We start from the raw sequence: 23,413 nt of genomic DNA, 5'->3' as shown, positions 1-23,413 counted from the left end.
ATGCGGCACGGTGAGGTTTTTATCGTTTATTTTCTGCAAATGTAAAATTACAAATGTTAAATAAAAAATAAACAATTAGGCACAAGGCCAACTCAAAGAATGGGGAGGGGAGTCTATGGTCATCCTTGTCACTGTAGTTTTTTACTTGTCTGAGGGGTGGGGTGTCCTTAGCTAAAGTTTTCACTCGCAACAATCACTCCAGGGACTGTTCTACTTAATGTCCCCAAATGCGGCACGGTGATGAGAAGGCAAACAGCCTCAAACGACATCTCTAGACGCTTCCATCCTTCTCATAGCTGTCTGACTTATAACTAGATCTATGATAACAGCATATTCTTTTCATTGTTTTGACTCTCGAGTATATACCCGACACAGACACAATTAATCAACCGAGAACCACATCACTCTACATAAAAAAAACATATAAGATATCAATGGATATATATCTGAAGAATGAAAACAAAGGAAAAGAATATGCTGTTGTCATAGCCCTTCTTATAAATGACGGTTCGCATATTTTTTTTTTTTTTTTATAACGCCTGATGTTTCTATTTCCGGTTGTCCGAATTTGAAAACAATTACAACACGCATTTCGTATATATTTCAACTTCGTTCAATGGCCAATAAAAAAAAAAAACGAACAGAACTTTTTTGATTACCTAATATTTATTGGCATCTCATCTCTTTAAATTATTAGATTCATTGTTTTACTTTATGTATTCTAAACAAGGCACATTACCACTGAAATGTAAGCGACTACCTCGATAAGGGCCACATTTTTTTAGGAAGAGGATGCAGAAACCTAAGTGAATAGTAGGGCAGCAAGATGTATCCTCTCACGTAAAATTCGTCTCCTATATATAATCCTGGTACAATCCGGCCCTGTCGGTGGGGCATTAGAATACACCGGCTGCCCCCTGCAGAGGGTAAAAGTCCCTCAATGGGGGTCCTGGATATGACCTTAAACTATATCCAGTGGTGAGGCCCCAACTTGTGGGCTTTGGGGTGTGTGGAGCCACCCTTTAATTGCCATTGCTCCCAGGTCCACTCTGACCCAGAGTGGTAGTACCTGTTAGGGTTCCAACTATGGGTTAAATAGAAACTGACTTGAAAACAACAAATATATTCTATTAAAAAAATTTTTCTTTAAAATCTTTGGATTCGGCATTAAATAACCCAAAAAGGGTTGATATGCTGTAAAACAAAAACAACCAACCAACCAACCTGGTACAATCCATTTTTGATAATGCCAGCCAAGCAACTAACTGCTATCTTCTAAAAAGATATCATATACCTGAGGCGTGTTCAACAGTTGGCAACCAAGATGGTGATGGGATTCTAAAGTCTTACCTACAAAGTACGGCCTCAAATATTAAATGAGCAGTAAATAATGTAAAAAGAGCAGATTCTAGCCTAAAGCACCATCAACGAGAATTTAAATCTATCTTCAAAAAAGTTTTTTTAACCAACAATGGCTAGTCACAGTTTCCACATTTTCATTGAAAAATAGAAAACAATGACGTTTCTACAGAATTGGGACGAGATATTTGGAAATCATACTACTGAATATCACATGGAAACAATGGTATCTACGTATTCCTCGTATTTCTAAGATGATTATATCCAAAAATTATGAAAATCGATAAGGTAGAAAAATTTTATTAAAGAAAATAGAAAATAAAATTTGATGAAAACGATCGAAAGACACAAGAGAGTTAAAAAAGGTAGGTAATTTTCTGTTCGAATTAAACAAAGATGACGGCAATTTTTCACCTGCTAACATGATTAAAGTTGTTTTTTTTTAACAATTCAGTTAATGTTTAGGTAATTTCGACTGCATAATTTAGAAGTTATCATTGTAATTTATTAGAATTGACAAAAAAATCAGCAGAAACCATTGTTTTTTATCTGAAAACTCCATTTATCGACTACAAAATCTTGTCCGAATAATGTAGAAGCACCGAAACAATATTTTTAAATATTCATTAGATAATTTTTACAAAATTTTTAGAAAAATTCAAATTCAAATCAAGAGAAAAAAAAACATTCGTTGTTAGGTAAGTTTCATGAATAAATATTTACTTTTTGAATAAGAAACAATTTTTAAAAAAGTTTCTATGTGATTTTTTTTTTTCTTCTTACGATTTTGTATGATTTATTTTTTCAAATCGAGATAATTATTTTGCTTTTTTATAAATAATAAACCAATAATAAATAGCAAAAAATGTTTCCTTTTTGAGCCACCCCCTTAATTTCATGATGAGCGAAAAACACTCGTCTAGCTGAAACCACTACCAATAATTTCCCCCACTTTTTATCTGTGCCTTAACCTAGACGTAAATTCCACGTACAAAGCTTCTTTCTTAGAACTGCACGCCTGTGGAATTCTGTCTGTTTTCCTCCTTTCCAGCTGACTACAATATGGCCGTCTTCAAGTCCAACGTAAACAAGTTCTTGATGAGCTGTCCCCTTAAGTAATCGAATTTACCAAATTTACACTACTAAGGTTTACTATGATATTGTCCCATTGACTACTGTACACTCATTCAACCTTATCCTCGAGTGGCCTCCGGGCCTTAATAAATGGTGACTCCTTTGTACAAAAAAAATGTTTTCTTTTAGAATTTTTTGTATTAGGGTTAAGGCACTGAGCGTTTGGACACCTTTCGGCATTTTCTGTAAACAGCATGGACGATTTCGACAATAGCACGGTCGTTATAGTGCATAAGTACTGAATTGTGGAAGAGATAAGAATACGTACCGAATTTTGGGTTGGGAGATGAAACAGAGAGAATGAGTAAACAGGTTATTTTTTTTAATGTCAAGGGTGTGAGTTCCAATATAGAAACGTTGATGTAATTTGAATAAAATAAAATATGCATCTTGAAAGCCAAATCACAACGTAATATTAGGAAAATAAACAAATATTTTACTTGTTTGAAATTTATAACATAATTATATTTCGAAGCCAAACTCCACCCTCAGTATGTTGTTTTAACGCGCGGCTCTTTACAAAGAGACTTTTCTTTTTCCAACTTTACAACATGGCAAGAAAGTAGAAAAGAAAAAAAATAAGAAAAAAAAACCCCAAGATACTGAGGATGGAGTTTGGCTCCAAAATATGTTTAAATTATAAATTTAAAACAAGTAAAATATATTTTTTTCATAATATTCCGTTGTGATTTGGCTTTCAAGCGCACTTGATGCATATTTTATCTTATCCAGATTATTTTTTGTGAACCATTACAGAAGGAAAGGCCGTAACGGTTCTTACTAACATGGCATTAAGAGCCCCCATCGGTATGGCCCAGACTCCATTCACCAAATGGCAAATACAGCAGCCCCCCCCCCGTATAATGCATCTGATGATAGGACAGCCTCCTTGGGAATTACTTCAAGGTTGTGGTCCTTGTATTCTTAGGCGGATTATATTAGGCAACAAAAGTAGAGGAAAGAAACATTCACTCGAGTCAGCGCCATGTTCATCTAACATTAACCCTAACCCGTCCCATAGAAGAGAATTTTGTTCCCAGTTTTTTCAGGTACATCTCTCTTGGAAAATGGCAACTAAAGGATACAGGAGAGGAAGCAAGAATTACGTGTCTGTTAAAAGTACAGTGCCTTTATTATTATTATTATTATTATTATTATTATTATTACTATTACTATTATTATTATTATTATTATTATTACTATTACTATTACTATTACTATTATTATTATTATTATCATCATCATCATCATCATCATCATCATCATCATCCCTCAGTGTAAGTGTACAAACAGATGGCAGTGTTGTGCTCGTGTAAGACGCACACACATCACTCACTCTTTCTACTGTAATATTACTGGGGGGCGGGTATATATTTCGGCGCCAGAATGAATATTACATATTCGTTTTGTATAACATAGAAGGGTGTATATATGATGAGTATATATATATTTGACCGTCTATATATGAATGTGCCTATTGATCGTCTACTGATTGTATAACAATTATAACATTAACGGACAAATAATAGTCGTTGGAATTTTACATCGGCCAAGCCACTAATCTATAATATAAAGCTGAACGTCTGTGTCTGTCTGGTCATGAATAGGCTCCTATATGGTTGACTATTATATAAAACTGATCACATATAATGATAGAAGATGTATCGAGACACAGGAATGGATATATTTGATCTGGTATAATGATGATTCATTAAAATTGTGGGGTCTGCGTACGCGCCTGGTCCACAAAGTATGGAAATAAAAAATTTAAAAATGGAAAAAAAAAAAACGTTTACAATTTTTTTTTATATAGATGTACATAATAATACTTTGATAAGTATGTTTTAACTTAAATAGGGATGGTATAATAAAATTGTGGGGTCTGCGGTCATGCCTGGCCTCCATAGAATGGAAATAGGCACAAACTTTAATAAAGACTTTTCATGTCTATCTGTGTAAGTATACTTTGATAAGTATGCTTCAGTTTGAAGAAATATGGTATAATAAAATTATGGGGTGTTCGTTCGCACCTGCCCTCCATAGAATGTAAATATCTCAAAGTTTAACAAGGTTTTTTAATATAGATCCACAGAATATTGTGATAAGTGTTTCAGTATGAACAGGTATGGTATAATAAATTATGGTGTTTATCTATTTTCTTTTTACTTTCATCATATGTTGCTTTGGTTTTGATACCCTCCAAATTCGAAGCTATCTCTTTACAACCCTTCCTTTTCATAACCTATCATACTTTCATAAATAAGAGTCCATTCTCTGTAGGTTGTTTTTGACCCAGTCAACGACGGGTACTTTTGCTAGTATATATATATATATATATATATATATATATATATATATATATAAGGGAGTAGTCACCAACAATGTGTATTTTTTAACATTATTTTATTATTCCGTGTCTTGGTTTTTTATTGAGAATTATGTTTGGATCATTGTAATAATGTTTTTAAGTCATTGAAATCGTTTACGCGCGTTTCAGACGGTCTGTGAAAATAATTTTTGACGAGGACGCATCACTATATATAGCCCCAATCCTCCGACTCTCTCGTAAATGACCATCCCTCTTGAAGAAGCCCGCATAAATCGGGCGAAACGTTGAGTATCTAGGTCCTTCCACCTCCATTTTATTTCACATCGTCGGATTTAATCCAGCTCAACAATCATACACACACACATATATATACATATATATATATATATATATATATATATATATATATATATATATATATATATATATTTATTCGATTGCCAAAATTTTGGAATGATTATAAAGAAGTGAACCAACCATCGCGTAAATTCAATCAACTAAAATAAGATGGAAAACGGGGTGAGGAAAAGAAAAAAAAATAATAATGGGGCAAGTTATATGTACAATTCAATAAAATAAATAAGTCGATTAAAAACAAGATCGTTAAAATACACCCGAAGCGCTTTTCATTCAGACTAACATTTTCAAGGGTCATAAGTCTGAAAATTATTTTTTTTTTTAGAATATTTGGTAGTGGTATGGAGTAAGAGCGGAGAGGAGCTTAAAAAAAAAAAAAAAAAAAAAAAAAAAAAACCTGACTACCCAAATAATTCTAATTGAAGCCGGAGGTTTCTCTGCTTGCACAAAGTAGGGGGGTTAGCAATGATGGCAAGTGCTTCGAGGACAGACAGGTGGAACTTTGTGCGTCCTCGGTACAAAACAGAAAAACACTCCGGAGAGAAAACAAGACCGCACTCCTTTTTATCGACCAAATGTTGGCCGATGGACGATTCTATCAGTTGAGATTTTCTGGTGGTAGGTTGATGATCTCGGATGAAACGGGGAACATGTTGGGCGATTCTGACCTGAAGAAGACTTATTTATTTTATTGAATTGTACATATAACTTGCCCCATTATTTTTTTTATTTTTTTCTTTTCCTCACCCCGTTTTCCATTTTATTTTAGTTGATTGAATTTACGCGATGGTTCACTTCTTTATAATTATATACATATATATATATATATATATATATATATATATATATATATATATATATATATATATATATATATATATATACCCCCTCTCTCTCTCTCTCTCTCTCTCTCTCTATATATATATATATATATATATATATATATATATACTTACAACTACTTCATTTACTCACATAAAATTAATATACGAAAGTATAGATTTATGTGTAAACTTTAAGTATTTACTTCAAAAGTGTTCAATACGTAGGTAGAGCTAGTTAGTAATTTATAAAATATATATGGCGATTAAGCTACACTGAATATTCGGCGTTTCATCCACTCTAGGATTCCTCAGGCTTATGCGCAAATTCTGTGGTTGTTTATCGTTTTATATGATCCTCTTCTATTGAGGATTTAGTTAGCCAATCAGCTTTCTAGTATCCACCGCGTCCCTTCCTATCAGCCAAGAAATTTCTAGATCTTATTGAAAAACACTTTCCCGCAACCAACCCCTTACACAAAATCTTCAATAAAAATACCTTAAAGTTATCTTACAGTTGGTGCGAAAAGTTAGAGATGATAATTAAAGCACATAATAACAAAATACTAAATAAAAACAATGTAAACAACAACAAAATAAACAATAAAAAAGGTAAACACCATGACAAAAATATAACTATCACTAGCAGAAATAATAATAACAATAATAATAATAATAGTGATAATAAACCAACCCCGGACAAGAACAACAATACTATAAATAAAAATACTAATAATGAGCAAGATAAATGCAACTGTAGACACCGCACACTTTGCCCAGTTCAAAATAAATGTCTAACTAAAAGCGTAGTTTATCAGGCAACAATATTTGTGAAAGAAAACCCGAATAACAAGAAATATTACGTAGCCATGACTTCTTTAGATTTCAAAACCCGATACTATGACCACAAAAGTACATTCAACAATAAAAAAAAAACACCGTATAAAAACAACACTAGCGAATAAATACTGGGAACTCAAAGAAAGCGGACATTCGCCGGTAGTCGAATGGAAAATAATAAGACAAGCTACCACGTGTAGGCATCTAGACGACCCATGTAGATTATGCCTTCATGAAAAATTTGCTATCCTGTACTTTAAAGAACCCTAACATCTATTAAACTGTAGAAGAGAAATGGCAAATAACTGTGTTCACAAGATAAAATTTACTCTAGGATAGCGATACAAAATAGTTTTAAAGCTAACAAAAACAATAGAAAATAAACAAATAAATAAATTAAATAAACATGAATATACATAAACGATCACACATATATGTATGTATATATATATGTGTATATATGTGCATATATGTATGTACACATATATATATTTATATATAAAATAAATAAAAAAATTAAAAAAACCACTAACCTAGTTTTAAAACAGATCCTTTGTTTGATAAAATGCATGCCCATTTGCTGATAGGAAGGGTCGCGGTGGATACGAGAAAGCTGATTGGCTAACTAAATCCTCAATAGTAGGGGACCATATAAAAACGATAAACAACCACAGAATTCGCGCATAAGCCTGAGGAATCCTAGAGTGGATGAAATGCCGAATATTCAGTGTAGCTTAATCGCCATATATATTTTATAAATTACTATATATATATATATATATATATATATATATATATATATATATATATATATATATATATATATATATATATATATATATATACCTCTCGGGCTCATATATATTAGTGACCTGGCAAGGTCACAGGGGAGCAATCGAAGCAGCAAAACTGAAGCTGCCTCCCAGGACACTATGTATATACAAATGTAGGCAAATTTAGGCATATTTTATTGGTTTGAAATATAGGTTGCTTTTAACAATTGTCATAAAATTTAAACCATAGAATAGGATTATAATCTTCAAAAAGCCTGCAAATTTTTATCTACTTTCGTCCTATAGAACCATAGATATGAGCATTTCAATAAATTTGGTTACGAGTCCTTATATATATATATATATATATATATATATATATATATATATATATATATATATATATATATATATATATATAAGTGGCAAAGCCGCAGGGAGACAACCAAGCCAAAAAGAAAAAATCTAAGCAAAATTCATCCCAAAGCAGCAAAACTAAAGCTGGCCTGCCAGGACACTATATATATACAAATGTAGGCGAATTTGGGTATATTTTATTGGTTTTAAAATATAGGTTCTTTTTTTACCAATTGTCAGAAAACTTTAACCGTAGAATAGTATTAGAATCTTCAAAAATCCTGCAAATTTCCATCTAATTTCGTCCCTTAGAACAAAAGACATGACCATTTTAATATTCAATTTGGCTACCAGTATATATATATATATATATATATATATATATATATATATATATATATATTCAACCGTTTTAGCAAATTTATAATTTCGAAATCACAGCGACTATTCATCCAAATTTAACAAATGAAGGCTTGTTGGAAAGCTAATGACCTGAATTGTGTAGTTGCCTTTAGTGTCTCAAAAAGTGGGGATCACTTTTCTATATTAACAACATAAAATGACTACCCACGTTATGGCCACTTTTTTTGGGGGGAGGGGGGGTTCTGTTAATTTTTTTAGGAGTGGTGTTTATTTTGGCCTGGTAGACCAACACAAAACCTACTTAAAAAAACTTGTTTTCGAAATGTTTTCAGGTGTGCTGCAAACGAATATCATATCAATATTAAATCTGCCGCAAATAAGTATTTTCCGGGTCTTTAACAAAAACATGCGCGCTTGCGCGTACAACAATGACCGCCAATTATAATATAAAGAATTACATTGCTTAATATCCGAAAAAATATTTATTTGTGGAAAATATAAATGCGATATTCATTTTCAGCTCACTCGAAAACTTTAAAAAAACACGTTTTTTAAGGTAGGTTTTGTGTTGCTCTACCAGGCCATAATTACCAAATACCCACCCCTCAAAAACAAATAACAGACACCACCTACGAAGGAAAGTGGCTATAAAATGGGTGTTCATTTTACGTTAAATTAATATAGAAAAGTGATCCGCCACTTTTAAAACAATAATTTCTTCATATCTTGGAAACTACTCGTTTCCTGGGATTTTAACTGTTATTTTCGTTTTCAGCGTCCTCGAAAACCTATTATAGTGGTAATTTTAAAGGATTTTTGGAGGTTGGAAAGATACTGCATCTTTACCAATATTTCAATCAAATATTTCTCATATGTTATATCTCCCAATCTATATATACACTTTTAAAAAAATACGTTAAATAAATATGTACACCCCCCTCCCTCTAAACTTATTCATTTTGTTTAAATTATTTAAGGATTAAGGAAAAACGGTTAACCAGGATCTGTTTTTATATTTTGTTCTTTGATTATTATTTTCTCTATACTAGGGGCTAAATGGTAGAAGCCCTTTCTTTGCGTAATAGTATTAGTGTTTAATATTAATGCTGACTCTAAAAGCATCATTATTAAACACTAATACTATTACGCAACGAAAGGGCTTCTACCATTTAGCCCCAAGTATAGGGAAAATAATAATCAAAGAACAAAATATAAAAACAGATCCTGGTTAACCGTTTTTCCTTAATCCTTAAATAATTTAAACAAAATGAATAAGTTTAGAGGGAGGGGGGTGTACATATTTATTTAACGTATTTTTTAAAAGTGTATATATAGACATTGAACAACTCAACCTTCCCATACACACACATAGTTTCCTTCCCGATATGGGTAGGATTCTAACACTGCTTCCTTTTCATTTTGGTCCTGGATATGACCTCAAACTATATCTAATGGGGAGGCCCCAGCTTGCGGGCTTGGGGGAGTGTGGAGCCACCCTTTAATTGCTATTGCTCCTAGACCCACTCTGACCTGGAGTGGTAGTACCTGTTTGGGTCCCAGCTATGGGTTAAGTAGAAACGGACTTGAAAACAACAAATATATTCTATTAAAAAAAATTTCTTCAATCTTTAGATTCGGTCTTAAATAACCTGAAAAGGGTTGATATGCCGTAAAACAAAAACAACCAAAACAACCTTTTCATTTTCGTACGGTCTATGCTCGTTTTCTTTCTTTTTTTTTTTTGCATTTTTCCTTTTAATATCCCGAAGATGTCCTCTGCAATAGGGACGAAACGTTGATCATTTCATAAATTCATTCGGTTTTTCTTTTTTCAAAACAACATTATATATATATATATATATATATATATATATATATATATATATATATATATATATATATATATATATATATATAGAGAGAGAGAGAGAGAGAGAGAGAGAGAGAGATACAAACTTTTTTGACAATTTTATAAGTTCCAAATTTCAGCGACTATTGATCAGAATTTCACAAATGAAGGCGCGTTGGAAAGCTAATGACCATGTGACATTTGCCCTTAAAGTCGCAGTTAAAGTAGCACATTAAGGGAATCATCAATCATCCAGAGCCTAGTTTTGGCACTTTTTTACAGCCAGAAAATATTTCAGTCATAGTATTTCTTTTCCTAGTTTTGCACATGAATTATAAAATATCTTATATTTCCCCATCTCTCTGTCTTTCTCTCTTTATATATATATATATATATATATATATATATATATATATAAAGAAAGAGAGAAACGGTAACGTATATATATATATATATATATATATATATCTTTATATACATACATGTATTCATCTCACACACACGCACCTATATATATATATCTCACACACATACTCTATCTATCTATCTATCTATCTATCTATCTCTTTCTCCTCTTCTCTCTCTCTCTCTCTCTCTCTCTCTCTCTCTCTCTCTCTCTCTCTCTCTCTCTGCAAAATGCAACTTTCAGCGGACGTGAAAGAAGTGTTTTTTCTTGTAGAAGCAGACGACGCGGCTGCCAGCGAGCTCAACGCGCACCTGTGGCTGCAATGTTGAAAATCCCCCGTTTATTTCGCCCGTCAAACAAGGAAAGTATGGCGAGGGAATTCCAACTAAATAGACCGGCCGTTTAACAAGTAGGCGATCATTTTTATTTCTTTATTTTTAAGCGTCTGTTATGTTTTCTGCTTTCATTGAATTGTTCGTACGTCTTTATTATCTTTTCTTTTTTTTGCGAAAATGTTACAAGCATCTTCATAAAAGAGATTTGTATAAAATTTATTTCCTGTGATCTCAGCAGTAACAGTATCAGTACACGATTTTTGTGTTTGTTTGTTTGTTGTGTTTGTTTGTTTGTTGTGTTTGTTTGTTTGTTTGTTGTGTTTGTTTGTTTGTTGTGTTTGTTTGTTTGTTGTGTTTGTTTGTTTGTTGTGTTTGTTTGTTTGTTGTGTTTGTTTGTTTGTTGTGTTTGTTTGTTCGTTTGTTTGTGTTTTGTAATACTAGCCTGAATATCCTAGCGTTGCCTGAAATTGAATAATGAACTTATATATTTTACTTCCGGCCCATAATATATATATATATATATATATATATATATATATATATATATATATATATATATATATATATATATATATATATATATAATTTATATAATCAGAAAAAACAACACCTTTTATTTAGTAGTACACAATTTTTCTTTTTATTATTTTTTTATGACATGTTATTATATATATTTTGTTTTTGTGTGTGTGTGTGTGTGTGTGTGTGTGTGTGTGTGTGTGTGTGTGTGTGTGTGTGTGTGTGTGAACGTGTCTGTATGTCTGTGTACATTTCCATACGCAATAACTCTGTCAATTTTTAGTCTACAGACTCGAAATTTGATATACAGGGTACTGAGATTTGCGAAAAACTATGTGATCGATTTTCGGCCAGAAATTTGGCTGTTATGGGGTAAAAGTTCAATGATTTGACTTTTGAGAACTCTACCAAACTCCTCCGACAATTTTGGGTCTAAACACTTGAAATTTTAGATATTGGTTCCTTGGACATGGATCTAACTTAATAACTTAATTTGAGCCCAAAACAATAAATGTTAAGGGGTCATAATAGGGGTCAAAGTTAAAAAAAAAAATTGACCTCTGCGGTCTCTTCCAAATTACTCAGACAAAAATTACTCAACAACAAAAAACGGTCAAATTTTAAAAAATTGACCGTTTTTTGTTTTTTTTTTTTAATTTTTTATTTGCTCAGCATACACCTCCAAACACCCGGGCAACGTCGGGCTGAAATGGTAGTATATATATATTTGGAGGTTGCTATTTTTCAGAAATAGGGTAACCAATGAGATATAACGAGGTTAATACGAGAGTGCTCAATACGGAAGTAGAGCAAGCTACATTTTCAATTTGTCTTTACATAAGCAGTAATTTTTTGCTACACAGTCATGAGCATGTTTCGGTCTTCTAGTATTTAGCAACTAGAGACCTCTTCAGGCTACAACGCTTATTTACGAAAGCGGAATTCCCAATCAAGATTGAGAATTCCGCTTTTGTAAACACTAGAAGACCGAAACATGCTCATGACTGTGTAGCAACAAATTACTGCTTATGTAAAGATAAATTGAATATATATATATATATATATATATATATATATATATATATATATATATATATATATATATATATATATATATATATATATATATATATATTAGTTTTGGGACAATTAATCGGAGTCAGAGTCGAAATCGGAAAAATCAGAACTTTTCGGGTATCGGAATCGGCAAAATCTGTCACTATTTTTCCGATGTTAAAAACGATTCCGTTAATTATCTATATTCATTTGATTTTGTTTAAAACAAAATCTTTCATTACTGGTCCTAATGATAAAATCATAAATATCTATTGATTTTAAACTACTAGTAAAACTAAAATGTGTACACCCCCCCCTTGCCCTCCAAGTTACGTTTGAGAAAATATATGCGCATTTAACATGCGTTTATACGGTAATCGTGAAAAAAAATAACAACTCCATGGCTAAATATTTAGAGATTTATAAAGAATCGAAAACGGTTATTGTATCGGAATCGGGAAAATATTGGAATCATCCCATTACTAATATATATATATTTTATCCCATCATAACGAACATTTCTATAAAAGTCTGAGGAAGCTACAGACGGCCAAAAAAAAACGGCCGGGTAGCTGAAACAATAATGTAACTTAACAGAAAGATACGGTAATAAAAAATAAAACGCATATTTGCTCTACAACAGTATTGAGCACTTTCTTCAGTCTTTATTAATTACCATTTCTACTAAACTATATATATATATATATATATATATATATATATATATATGTATATATATATATATATATATATATATATATATATATAACATGTTTTTTCAATTTTTTTCTTCTTTCGACATTATATTGCCATGCAATTTTTATTATGCTCAAGCAAAGAATTTTTCATTTTTTCTGAAGAATATATGCGCAATAAGAGCCGGTATTGACATGACAATAACTGTTTGTTTCTGCATAACGAAACGGATCTGTAAAAAAAAAAAAGGAACCGAAATTTTAACATGCTGGGGAAGCTGTTTTGCATGAAAAATAAATATTTTGATCTTGGAATGTAACTATACTGTTATTCATTTATATATATATATATATATATATATATATATATATATATATATATATATATATATATATATATATATATATATATATATATTATTTACCTCTTCACAAGGTCAGGTGTTAAGTTGACAAACTAGTGCACTGGGATTGGCGCACTCTGCCCTACAATTTAGGAGCATACTCTGTGGGAGTTGTGTGGCTATATGTTTGTTCACATTATATTTAAATATCTGCATGTTCGTACATTCGAGGAAACAGGAAGCAGGAAGGGAATTCCAGACAAGTGGTCCGAAGAAAGAAGCTATTAAGAGTAGAAAGTTTTCTGGTATCTAAGGATCTCTACGGTGAAGATGTGGGATTTTACTAGTAGTTGCTCGGGGGTATTTACAATGAGGGGATACAAGTGCAGTGAGTTCATCAGAGCAGGTTCGGTGGAATAAAATAAGCGCAGGGATACAATATTCTTCTTCTTTATTTTGCTTATAATTAACCACATATCATGGCCAAAAGCCACTTAGGGATAAAGTTTAATTTAAAAGATAGATTTTGTTTTAATGGGGAAGAATTTTGTGAGAGGAATTACAATCGTAAATGCAATAAACTAAATTTTATTATGTATGTACTCATGAGGATGGTTTATGACAAGTATTTATTAGTATTGAATTTGAAGACGACCATGTTGTAGCCTGCAGGGAAGGAGTCATAATACTAAATCGAGAGGTGGGCTTTACTCAAGGTTGATTAAGTGAAAGGGGGAGATTGTATGTTTGTACAGTGACATTAATTGACATACATATTGGTAAATTTATGGTCCTTAACCTCATCGAGGGACACCCGGCGTTTTCCAGGAATCGATAAGAATCTCCGTGTACTTGTGCTCCAAGTCCTATGCCCTCTACTGACATATCTGTTCTTATTTTTATAATATTTAAGTTATATGTAATAGAAAAATAAAATAAAGTAAAACTTATGTTTCTAAATTTCTAAGATGAGCATTGATTATTCGTATTATTTGGATAATTCGGACTATTGTTTTCATCTTGAGTGTCATTTTCACAACTTTCCGATCGATATAACCGCCGAAACTTCTTCATGTATATATGTTCTGTTGAACTCAGGAATCTCGCTATCGATCTCAAGATTCTGTGTGCAGTTTCGAACAGAAATCTTTATTTAATCCATGGGGGGGGGGGGTATCATGATCTCGTTCCGCCAGCCATGACCGGGTAGATGTCTTAGGTAATTCGCAGTTGTATTCTTAGTATCGTCTGCAATTGTGAATTACGTAAATTTTCCCCCTCCATAATATTTTTTTTTTATATATTTTAAAATATTTAGCATGATTTTAAAACAAATAAAATCGATATGGGTCATGGCTGACGGAACGAGAGCAAGCTTCCTCGAATAATACAAATACAAATAATCAATTCTCATCTCAAAAAATTCAAAATGAAACTTTTTCAAACATGAATGCAGATAATGTTTTAATCTTTTGATCCAAATAAAATATACTTAACCAATTATTCTAAATAATGAAATGAAAGTATATATATATATATATATATATATATATATATATATATATATATATATATATATATATATATATATATATATATATATATGAATGGAAATGTATTTAAAAAAATACGAAAAGTATAAAAGCTTATAACTTTTCTTTATTCGTTTTATTATGACCCCTTAACATTTATTGTTTTGGGCTCAAATCAAGTTATTAAGTTAGATCCATGTTCAAGGACCCTATATCTAAAATTTCAAGTGTTTAGACTAAAAATTGTCGGGGGAGTTTGGTAGAGTTCTCAAAGGTCAAATCGTTTAACTTTGACCCCTTAATCGACAAATTTCTAGCAGAAATCCAGTCACATCGATTTTTCCAAATCTCAGTACCCTGTATATCAAATTTCGAGTTTGTAGACTAAAAATTGACAGAGTTATTGCGTATGGAAATGTGTACACACACACACACACACACACACACACACACACACACACACACACACACTTTCACTTTTATATATATATATGTGTGTGTGTGTGTGTGTGTGTGTGTGTGTGTGTGTGTGTGTGTGTGTGTGTGTGTGTACTAGCAAGGAGACCCGACGTTTCTCAATATTGAGGAAAAACGAATGTCTATACCCCTATACTTTTATTGTCATCAAAATCGGTAAAATCGCCCATTTTCTTTCCAATCAAATCGATTAATTACCCGCTCTAATGGAGGACCCTCCGCGGTGATCCAAGAGGAAGATTCGCATGGCTTCATTTAGTGACTTAGTCCACACTACTTCGTAACCTACATTGCACTGTAGAGAACTTACTGTTGATTTCATAAAAAATATTTTATATGATGGTCTAAATATAAGTTAAAAATGCAAAAGTCAAGTATCCTGGTTCAATTGTGCTCGCAACAGAAACATTCATTTCGAACGTGCCCCATTCTTATTAAAGAACATACTGTTGATTTTATACGTCGGTCCATTCTGTTTGTGCGATGATAAAACTTCTCAAATGTTCTTGTGATATTAGGCTGTATAAGCGTGTTACCTTTGGTCAAAATCGGGCTGTTCCTTTTTTTAATCGAATTTATCGATTATCGATCCTTACTAAAAGTATCCCGATGCAAAACCTATCTAAGTAAACTCCCAGACACATAGAGTACACTTGTGTGAATTGTTTTTGTTATTTTTGTTTTGATCGGCCCAGTCGTTTCGGAGTCCATAAGGGAACGAACTCTCACACACATGCACAGATACACACACGGACATTATTGGGCCATTATTGAATAAATATCAATTGAAAATAGATTTTATTGCAGGGATATAGTTTTAAATTCCCCCTCCATCGTATTTTCTTTTAATTCAAAATATTCAGTGTGATTTTAAAGCAAATAAAATCGATATTTTTAAGTGTTCGGTTTAAGAACATGGTTATTCGTTATTATTTTTTGCAATTATTATATTAATAAAGTAATGAATTAAAACAAAAAAAACTATTACAAATTCATCATAATGAGTGTCGGTTTTTCTTTTTTTTACGTAAATAAGTCAACCATTTTTATATATTGTAAATAATTGAAAAAAATCAATCAAAACTCGTGACTGTTCGAAATTTGAAAAGAAAGATTTTAAACTATCGAATAAAAAGTCACTTAAAGAAATTAAATTAAATAAACTCTTGGAAAATGTTGGACCGTTTTTACTGTCGTTTCAAATTCAATGAAATCGATTTTTCTAAGTTGAGTGTCCATTCTAAAAACGCGGTTATGATATTATCTTTATCAATTATCAACTATTAATTAAATAGCGGGGAGAGAGCGCCCGCCCGGCCTTGCCCGGTCGTAAAGTACGCTTGAGTATATTTAAATTCATGCAGATTTCGTATTAATTATTATTGAATGTTACACACACATATATATATATGTGTGTGTGTGTTCGAATCCTAACAACAGTCAAGCTAGACTGAAGAGAAGGGCCCCGAAACACGCGTGTACGTAGATTACTGTTTTTAAAAAATAATAAATAAATAAAAATAATACGTCCAAATAAAAAAATGGGCGACTTTCTAAGAAAACACCGGATCTCCAAGGCGGAGACGTTAACCTTAATATCGTTAAAAAAAATCAACAACAAAAACTACGTATATATATATATATATATATATATATATATATATATATATATATACATATATATATATATATATATACATATATATATATATATATATATATATATATATATATATATATATATATATATATATATATATATATATATATATCAAAACGAGTTTTGAACGTAAATAGATTCTTTATGCTTAATGATATCTTTCTGTAATTTTAACACAATCACACTAAGACGTTGGGAATGTCTTTTTAAATTCAAAATTCAAACAATCTTTATTTATGAAAAAATAATCTCTTTTAAATGTTGCCCATTTTCAGTTCCGCATATTTGTGCTCTTTCCAAAACATTGTTCATGAAGGATTGCAGAATCTCTGAATTGCGAGTTAACTCCACGCTCTCTCGCACCCTTTCCCTATTTTCATTTGTGATGACGTTTCGAGATCCGCCACCTCGCGAAAAATCAAGTACAGTTCCTTGGTCTTCAAATCGATGCACTATGTTTCGAATTGTGTTGTCACTTGTGCTATCTCTTACATTTTTTTTTTACACTCCCCCCCCCCAAACAAGGCGCATTGCCACTTTGGTGTATGGGGCTATTATCAGGGGCAGCAACTACTGGGGCACTATGTTGGGATTTGGGCAGCAAGATGTCGGTTCACGTTGCACTTGAACTTCTGCATGTCAGTACAGTTAGGGAAGCAGGAACCTGGAATGGAATTCCAGAGTCTAGCGGTTCTGGGGAAGAAACTACTGGAGTAGAAAGATCTTTTACATCTAGGGATCTCTACTGTGTGGGGGTGGGATTTAGCTGCCTGTCGGGTTTGTCGAGGGTGTCTACGTCGTGGGGGCACAAGTGTCTGCAGTTCATCAGAGCATTCACCATTAAAATACTTGTAGAACAGGCAGAGGGATGCAACGTTTCGTCGATGGGACAGAGGCTGAAGCTTAGATGCCAGTTCAGGTCCTATCAGATTGGTGACTCTTTTTTTAACCTTGTCTAGGAGTGAGAGACTAGTAGCAGATGCACCAGCCCAAATGTGACAGCAATACTCCATACATGGGCGAATGATGGCCTTATAGAGGTACAGGATACTTTCAGGTGTCAGTAGTTTTCTAGCACGGTAGAGAGAGCCTACCTTTTTCGCAGCGGCCCTGGCAATGTTTTCAATGTAATTGTTCCAACTCATGTTTCCTGTGAACGTTAGGCCAAGCAGTTTGAAAGATGTACTCTCAGACAGGGAGTCACTGGCCATTGCTATTGGTGGCTATCAGTGCAAATGTCGGCTATCAGCTCTTTGAATCAAAACAATTTACCCCTGATATTGGTAAAACAATTTCACAACTTGCGTACGTTGTTCAATGCTATACTTATCCCTAATTAATTTCCAAAATATTATTTGTAAAATATTTGAGATACAGAAAAAAAATCATTAATGTTAAAATGGCAAAGATTTTCCACCCTTAAGTGACATTTTGGACACCCTGTATATATATATATATATATATATATATATATATATATATATATATATATATATATATATATATATATATATATATATATATATATAGTACCGATTTCAAAATATTTTTTTAAATGACTTGGATGACATCAGCTAGAATTTAAACCAAAACATTTAGCGTCCCATTTTCGTTCCCTACCGTTTAAACTATGGCAGGATTGATAAGAAAGGCTTAAAATCAAACCACTTGAAGCTATTAATGTATTTGCGCATGCGCAAAAGTAATAGAAATATGTCGGCAAGTTGAAATGAACATCATCCATTCGGACAAAGATTTTTACTCGTTGTAAACTATTCTTGGTGTATTATTACTATTTCCTGTTAATTTCAGTGTCGTGTGACCAGCAGTTTAAGAGTTTATCGGTTAAATATTTTCACACAGATACATAATGCATCTACTGTTTTATTTATATAAAGATAAAGAAGAAGAAATCATGTGGAAGGGCTGAACAGTTTCTTAAGATTATGACGTTAAGAATGTTTTTATAAAACAATCGGTTTAAATCAATTTAGTATTTTTTTTTTTTTTTTTTTACAAGGGTGTCACCACTTATCAAGGCCCAGAGGCCACTCAAGGATAAGGGTTAATAGGTATACATTAGTCATTGTGATTTTAGCATAGTAAACAGTGGGAATTTTGAAACTTGGATTACTTAGGGGGACGATTCAATTAGAACTTGTTCATATTGGACTTTTTTTTTTTTTTTTTTTTCATAGGTATCAACTCATTATCAAGGTCAAAGAGGCAACTCAAGGATAAGGGTTAAAGAGTATACAGTAGAAATTGGACAATATAATAATCATTAGTAATGAAAATTTGTTAAATTTGATAACTTATATGGAACGGCTCATCAAGAACTTATTTACGTTAGACTTGAAGACAACCATATTGTAGTCAGCCGGAAAGCAGGAAAACGGAAGACAATTCCACAGGCGTGCAGTTCTAATAAAAAAGCTTTGTTCATGGATTTTACTGACCGATTTTTTTTTTTTTCTTGTTTATTCTCTTTCCCCATGCCAATGTAATGCTATTGCTGTAAATATTTCAATACAACTTTTTCAAATTTGGGTTTATCTTACGTAGGACATTGTTTATAAATTTTGTAACGAGTGAATGTGGTACTGTGGTGACTGAGATATTTCTAGTTAAGAGTAGGATAGACAATTTGAAGTATTTGAAACCAAGGAAAAACCAACGACACCCATTATCGGCACATTTTTTAAATGGTTCCGTGCTTAATTTATTCATTATGTATTTTTGTATTTTTATGCAAATGAATATTTCAATTTAGTATTACGTAATGACAGAAGGGAAAAAGATGTTTTAATATTTTTTCGCCATGAGCGATACATTAAAAAAGACTCCATTGTGTGAAAATCGCGGTTCTTGCAGCATCAAGTCGAAATAGTTTCTAATTTAATAACATTTAAAAGATGACATAAAGCTATTTTTATTGCATATACATAAATTCATCACATAACGAATATTCCTTACGAACTTACCACTACCCCCCCCCCACCAAAAAAAAAGTAATAAATTAAAATGCTGTTACGAGATTTTTACTATCAAAATGCATTTCTTATTTTATTACGAGCTGGAAATTACTTCATGACTTGAAATTTAAAAGTGTAACAGAGCGCGGACGCGCGTATGCAGATGCGTGCGAGATGACGTCACTGGTAAAGAAAACTATAAAAAGGAGAAAGAGGACGATCACGCTAGAGACGTGGATGGAGTTCGAGAACACTTCGAGAAGACGATTACGTGAGATACGTCATAGCGGTAACGAGTAGAATGAGGAAAAAAAAAAAAAAAACGAGTTAAAGTTATTTTCTATTCTTTGTCTCTTTTGCGGCGTAGACTGCATACAACGTGTGGGTCCCGTGCGTAAAAGTGTACAACGTGTTGGTTCCCCTTAAAACGTTACAAAAGGAATCTGGAAGTATTTACAACTATCGAATACATCCATATAATTTATAAATACAGATTAAAACAACATTATCTTAAAGAAATCAGTTATAGTTTTATAAGGATTTGGTCCCATTAATAATTTAATGATTAAACATTATTGGGTGCTTCTATATTATAATAACCAAAAAAATATTGAATTTTAAGTGAAACAAATGATACCTACGTAATTGTCATGTCGCAAATAGTAACATATCCAATATATATATAATTTGAGGTTGCTATTTTCCAAAAGTAGGTTAACCAGTGAAATATCACGAGGTTCATACGAGAGTGCTCAATACAGAAGTAGAGCAAGTTACATTTGTCTTTACATAAGCAGTAGTTTGTTGCTACACAGTCATGAGCATGTTTCGGTCTACTAGTATTTACTAACTAGAGACCTCATCAGGCGACAACCCTTATTTCCGAAAACGGAATTCAAAATCTTGAATTATTTCGGAAATAAGGGTTGTTGCCTGATAAGGTCTCTAGTTGGTAAATACTGGTAGACCGAAACATGCTCATGACTGTGTAGCAACAAACTACTGTTTTACATAACAAATTTGTCTTTACATTGACAAATATATATATATATATATATATATATATATATATATATATATATAGAGAGAGAGAGAGAGAGAGAGAGAGAGAGAGAGGGGGGGATAGATAGATAGATAGATAGATAGATAGAGAGAGAGAGAGAGAGAGAGAGAGAGATACATAGATAGATAGATAGATAGATAGATAGATAGATAGATAGATACTACATTAAGAAGTAAAGATTAAATATACAAACCAAAAACTCACAACTTACTCTGAGCTACGTTCATCCTCCATTCTATCTTCCGATCACTCGGTTGTCTAAGTTAAGATAAAAACAAATTGTAATAAATCTTCTGACATACTCCTTCATCGTACAGTATATCGATACTTTATGGCTGACTGGTATAGCGTCCGTACATTCATATCAGATTTACCTTTGCATTCTATGTTTAAAAAGAATATAGTACCAGCCCTGACAAAATGGTTAATTGTAGGTATAACCGCTTCATACCCTCGAAAAAATTCCAGCAAGAACCTAACAATCAGCCATGGTTCTATCCAGAATGTGCTGTTGCTATTACGCGCAGAAATCACTATTTCCATTGCTTCCAACGTAATATGTGTACTGAGACTAAAGTCGCATTAATGACTGCCAGCAACCACTGTAAAAGAGTCATTAAGAATGCGAGAGAGTTGTATGCGCAGTCTGTCAAATCCAAAGTAGCTGAGCAGCAGCTTGGTTCTCACTAGTTTTGGCAAATAACAAACAGGGCCCTATCCCAACCATCATCAATAGACCTGAGGTAATTTTGTCAATACCGGACAAAGCCAAACTTTTGCCAAGAACTTTGCAGCTAATTCTACCCTCTGCGATCAGGGTCTTCAATCCCCTGTATTTCCTCCTATGTCTGAAAACACACAAGCGGCATACAAATATCTGTGCGTGATATTACCAAGCTAATCAAAAACTTCGATTCCAGTAAAGCAACTGGACCTGGCGCATTCCAATCATAGTGCTGAAAAAGCTTCAACCAGAACTAACTCCCATACTTACAAAGCTGTTTAAGCGTTGCTTTAAAGAGAATTGCTTCCCAACGCCCTGAAAACCTCATCAGTATGTCCCGTATTTAAAAACTCAGGTGATCGCTCATCTCTCTCTCTCTCTCTCTCTCTCTCTCTCTCTCTCTCTCTCTCTCTCTCTTTCTCTCTCTCTCTCTCTCAATGCAGAATAATTAGTTTCTTATGCGTCATGAGTAAAGTGCTTCGATCTGTGTTAAATAGAGAAGTAGTCAACTATCTCAGCAAAAATTACCTCCTCAGTGACACACAATATGGTTTTCGTTTTGCTAGATCTACAGCATATAGTTATATATCATAGAATTAGCGAATCTATCGACGGAGGCTTCCTTTTTAAGGCAATTGCTCTTGACATATCAAAGGCATTTGATAGAGTATGACAAAGATTTATTCCACAAAATCCCCTGTTACATTATAGCTGGAAATGTCTTTTCAATTATTAAATCATTTCTCTCTGATCGGTTCATAAGAGTAGTTGATGGGCAGAAATCAGAAGCTGACAATAGTAATACTTTTTATTTCTTGCTTTTTATCATACCTGTAATCTTCAGACAAGCTTCGGTTGACATGACATGTCATATTCATCTGTTATATTTGAAGCGATTCAACCCTGTGTCTTATAGGTTTATATTATTGTACTTTACATCAGCCCTTGTGTTTTAACATTAATTCCAATTATAATATTCATCTATGGTATTGAAACAATACTCACACTTTACTATATCCAATTTTTAGAGGAGGGAGGATGCGGTCTGTTTGTAACTTCCTTGAAAAAGTTTACTTATTCCTACTCATTTTAGTACGTGTCTCTTAACGTGTTTACAACTTATCACTGATTCTTGTTTAATCTTCAATGGTTTTTCTCTATCCTTAACACAGATTATTTCAAGTTTTTCATTCAGGCACAGAAAACACTGTTAGTTTAGCGATCCAAAGCACGTTATAAAAAGATCGAAAGGGAAAGTCGTCCGGAACTTTTCATCAAGGTCTGTATCATTGAAGAGAAAAGATAATTTCAAGTCAAATGACGACTGATCTTTTTGGATAAAGTAATAATAATTACTCATCTATTTTCCATCTCTCCGTACTATTATGAATAAGTTGTCATTACCCCTTTTTGGGGTTAGTTTCCGAAATCTAATATTTAATTAA

The 23,413-nt window shown here is 32.6% G+C and overlaps 1 protein-coding gene across 1 annotated transcript in view; it reads left to right on the top strand.

Moving 5' to 3' along the window:
* The first annotated feature begins 10,813 nt into the window (after positions 1-10,813).
* LOC145248868 (putative G-protein coupled receptor 156) overlaps positions 10,814-23,413 on the top strand; it is a 144,138-nt gene continuing 131,538 nt past the window's right edge. Inside the window, exon 1 of the mRNA XM_080110616.1 lies at positions 10,814-10,997. The gene's annotated coding sequence lies outside the window, so the exon portion shown is untranslated. The remainder of the gene's footprint in view (positions 10,998-23,413) is intronic.

Source organism: Euprymna scolopes, chromosome 27, assembly GCF_053919585.1.
Source record: "Euprymna scolopes isolate OS-2025 chromosome 27, ASM5391958v1, whole genome shotgun sequence".
NCBI classification, from domain to species: domain Eukaryota; kingdom Metazoa; phylum Mollusca; class Cephalopoda; order Sepiida; family Sepiolidae; genus Euprymna; species Euprymna scolopes.
This window is presented reverse-complemented; position numbering and strand designations above follow the sequence as displayed.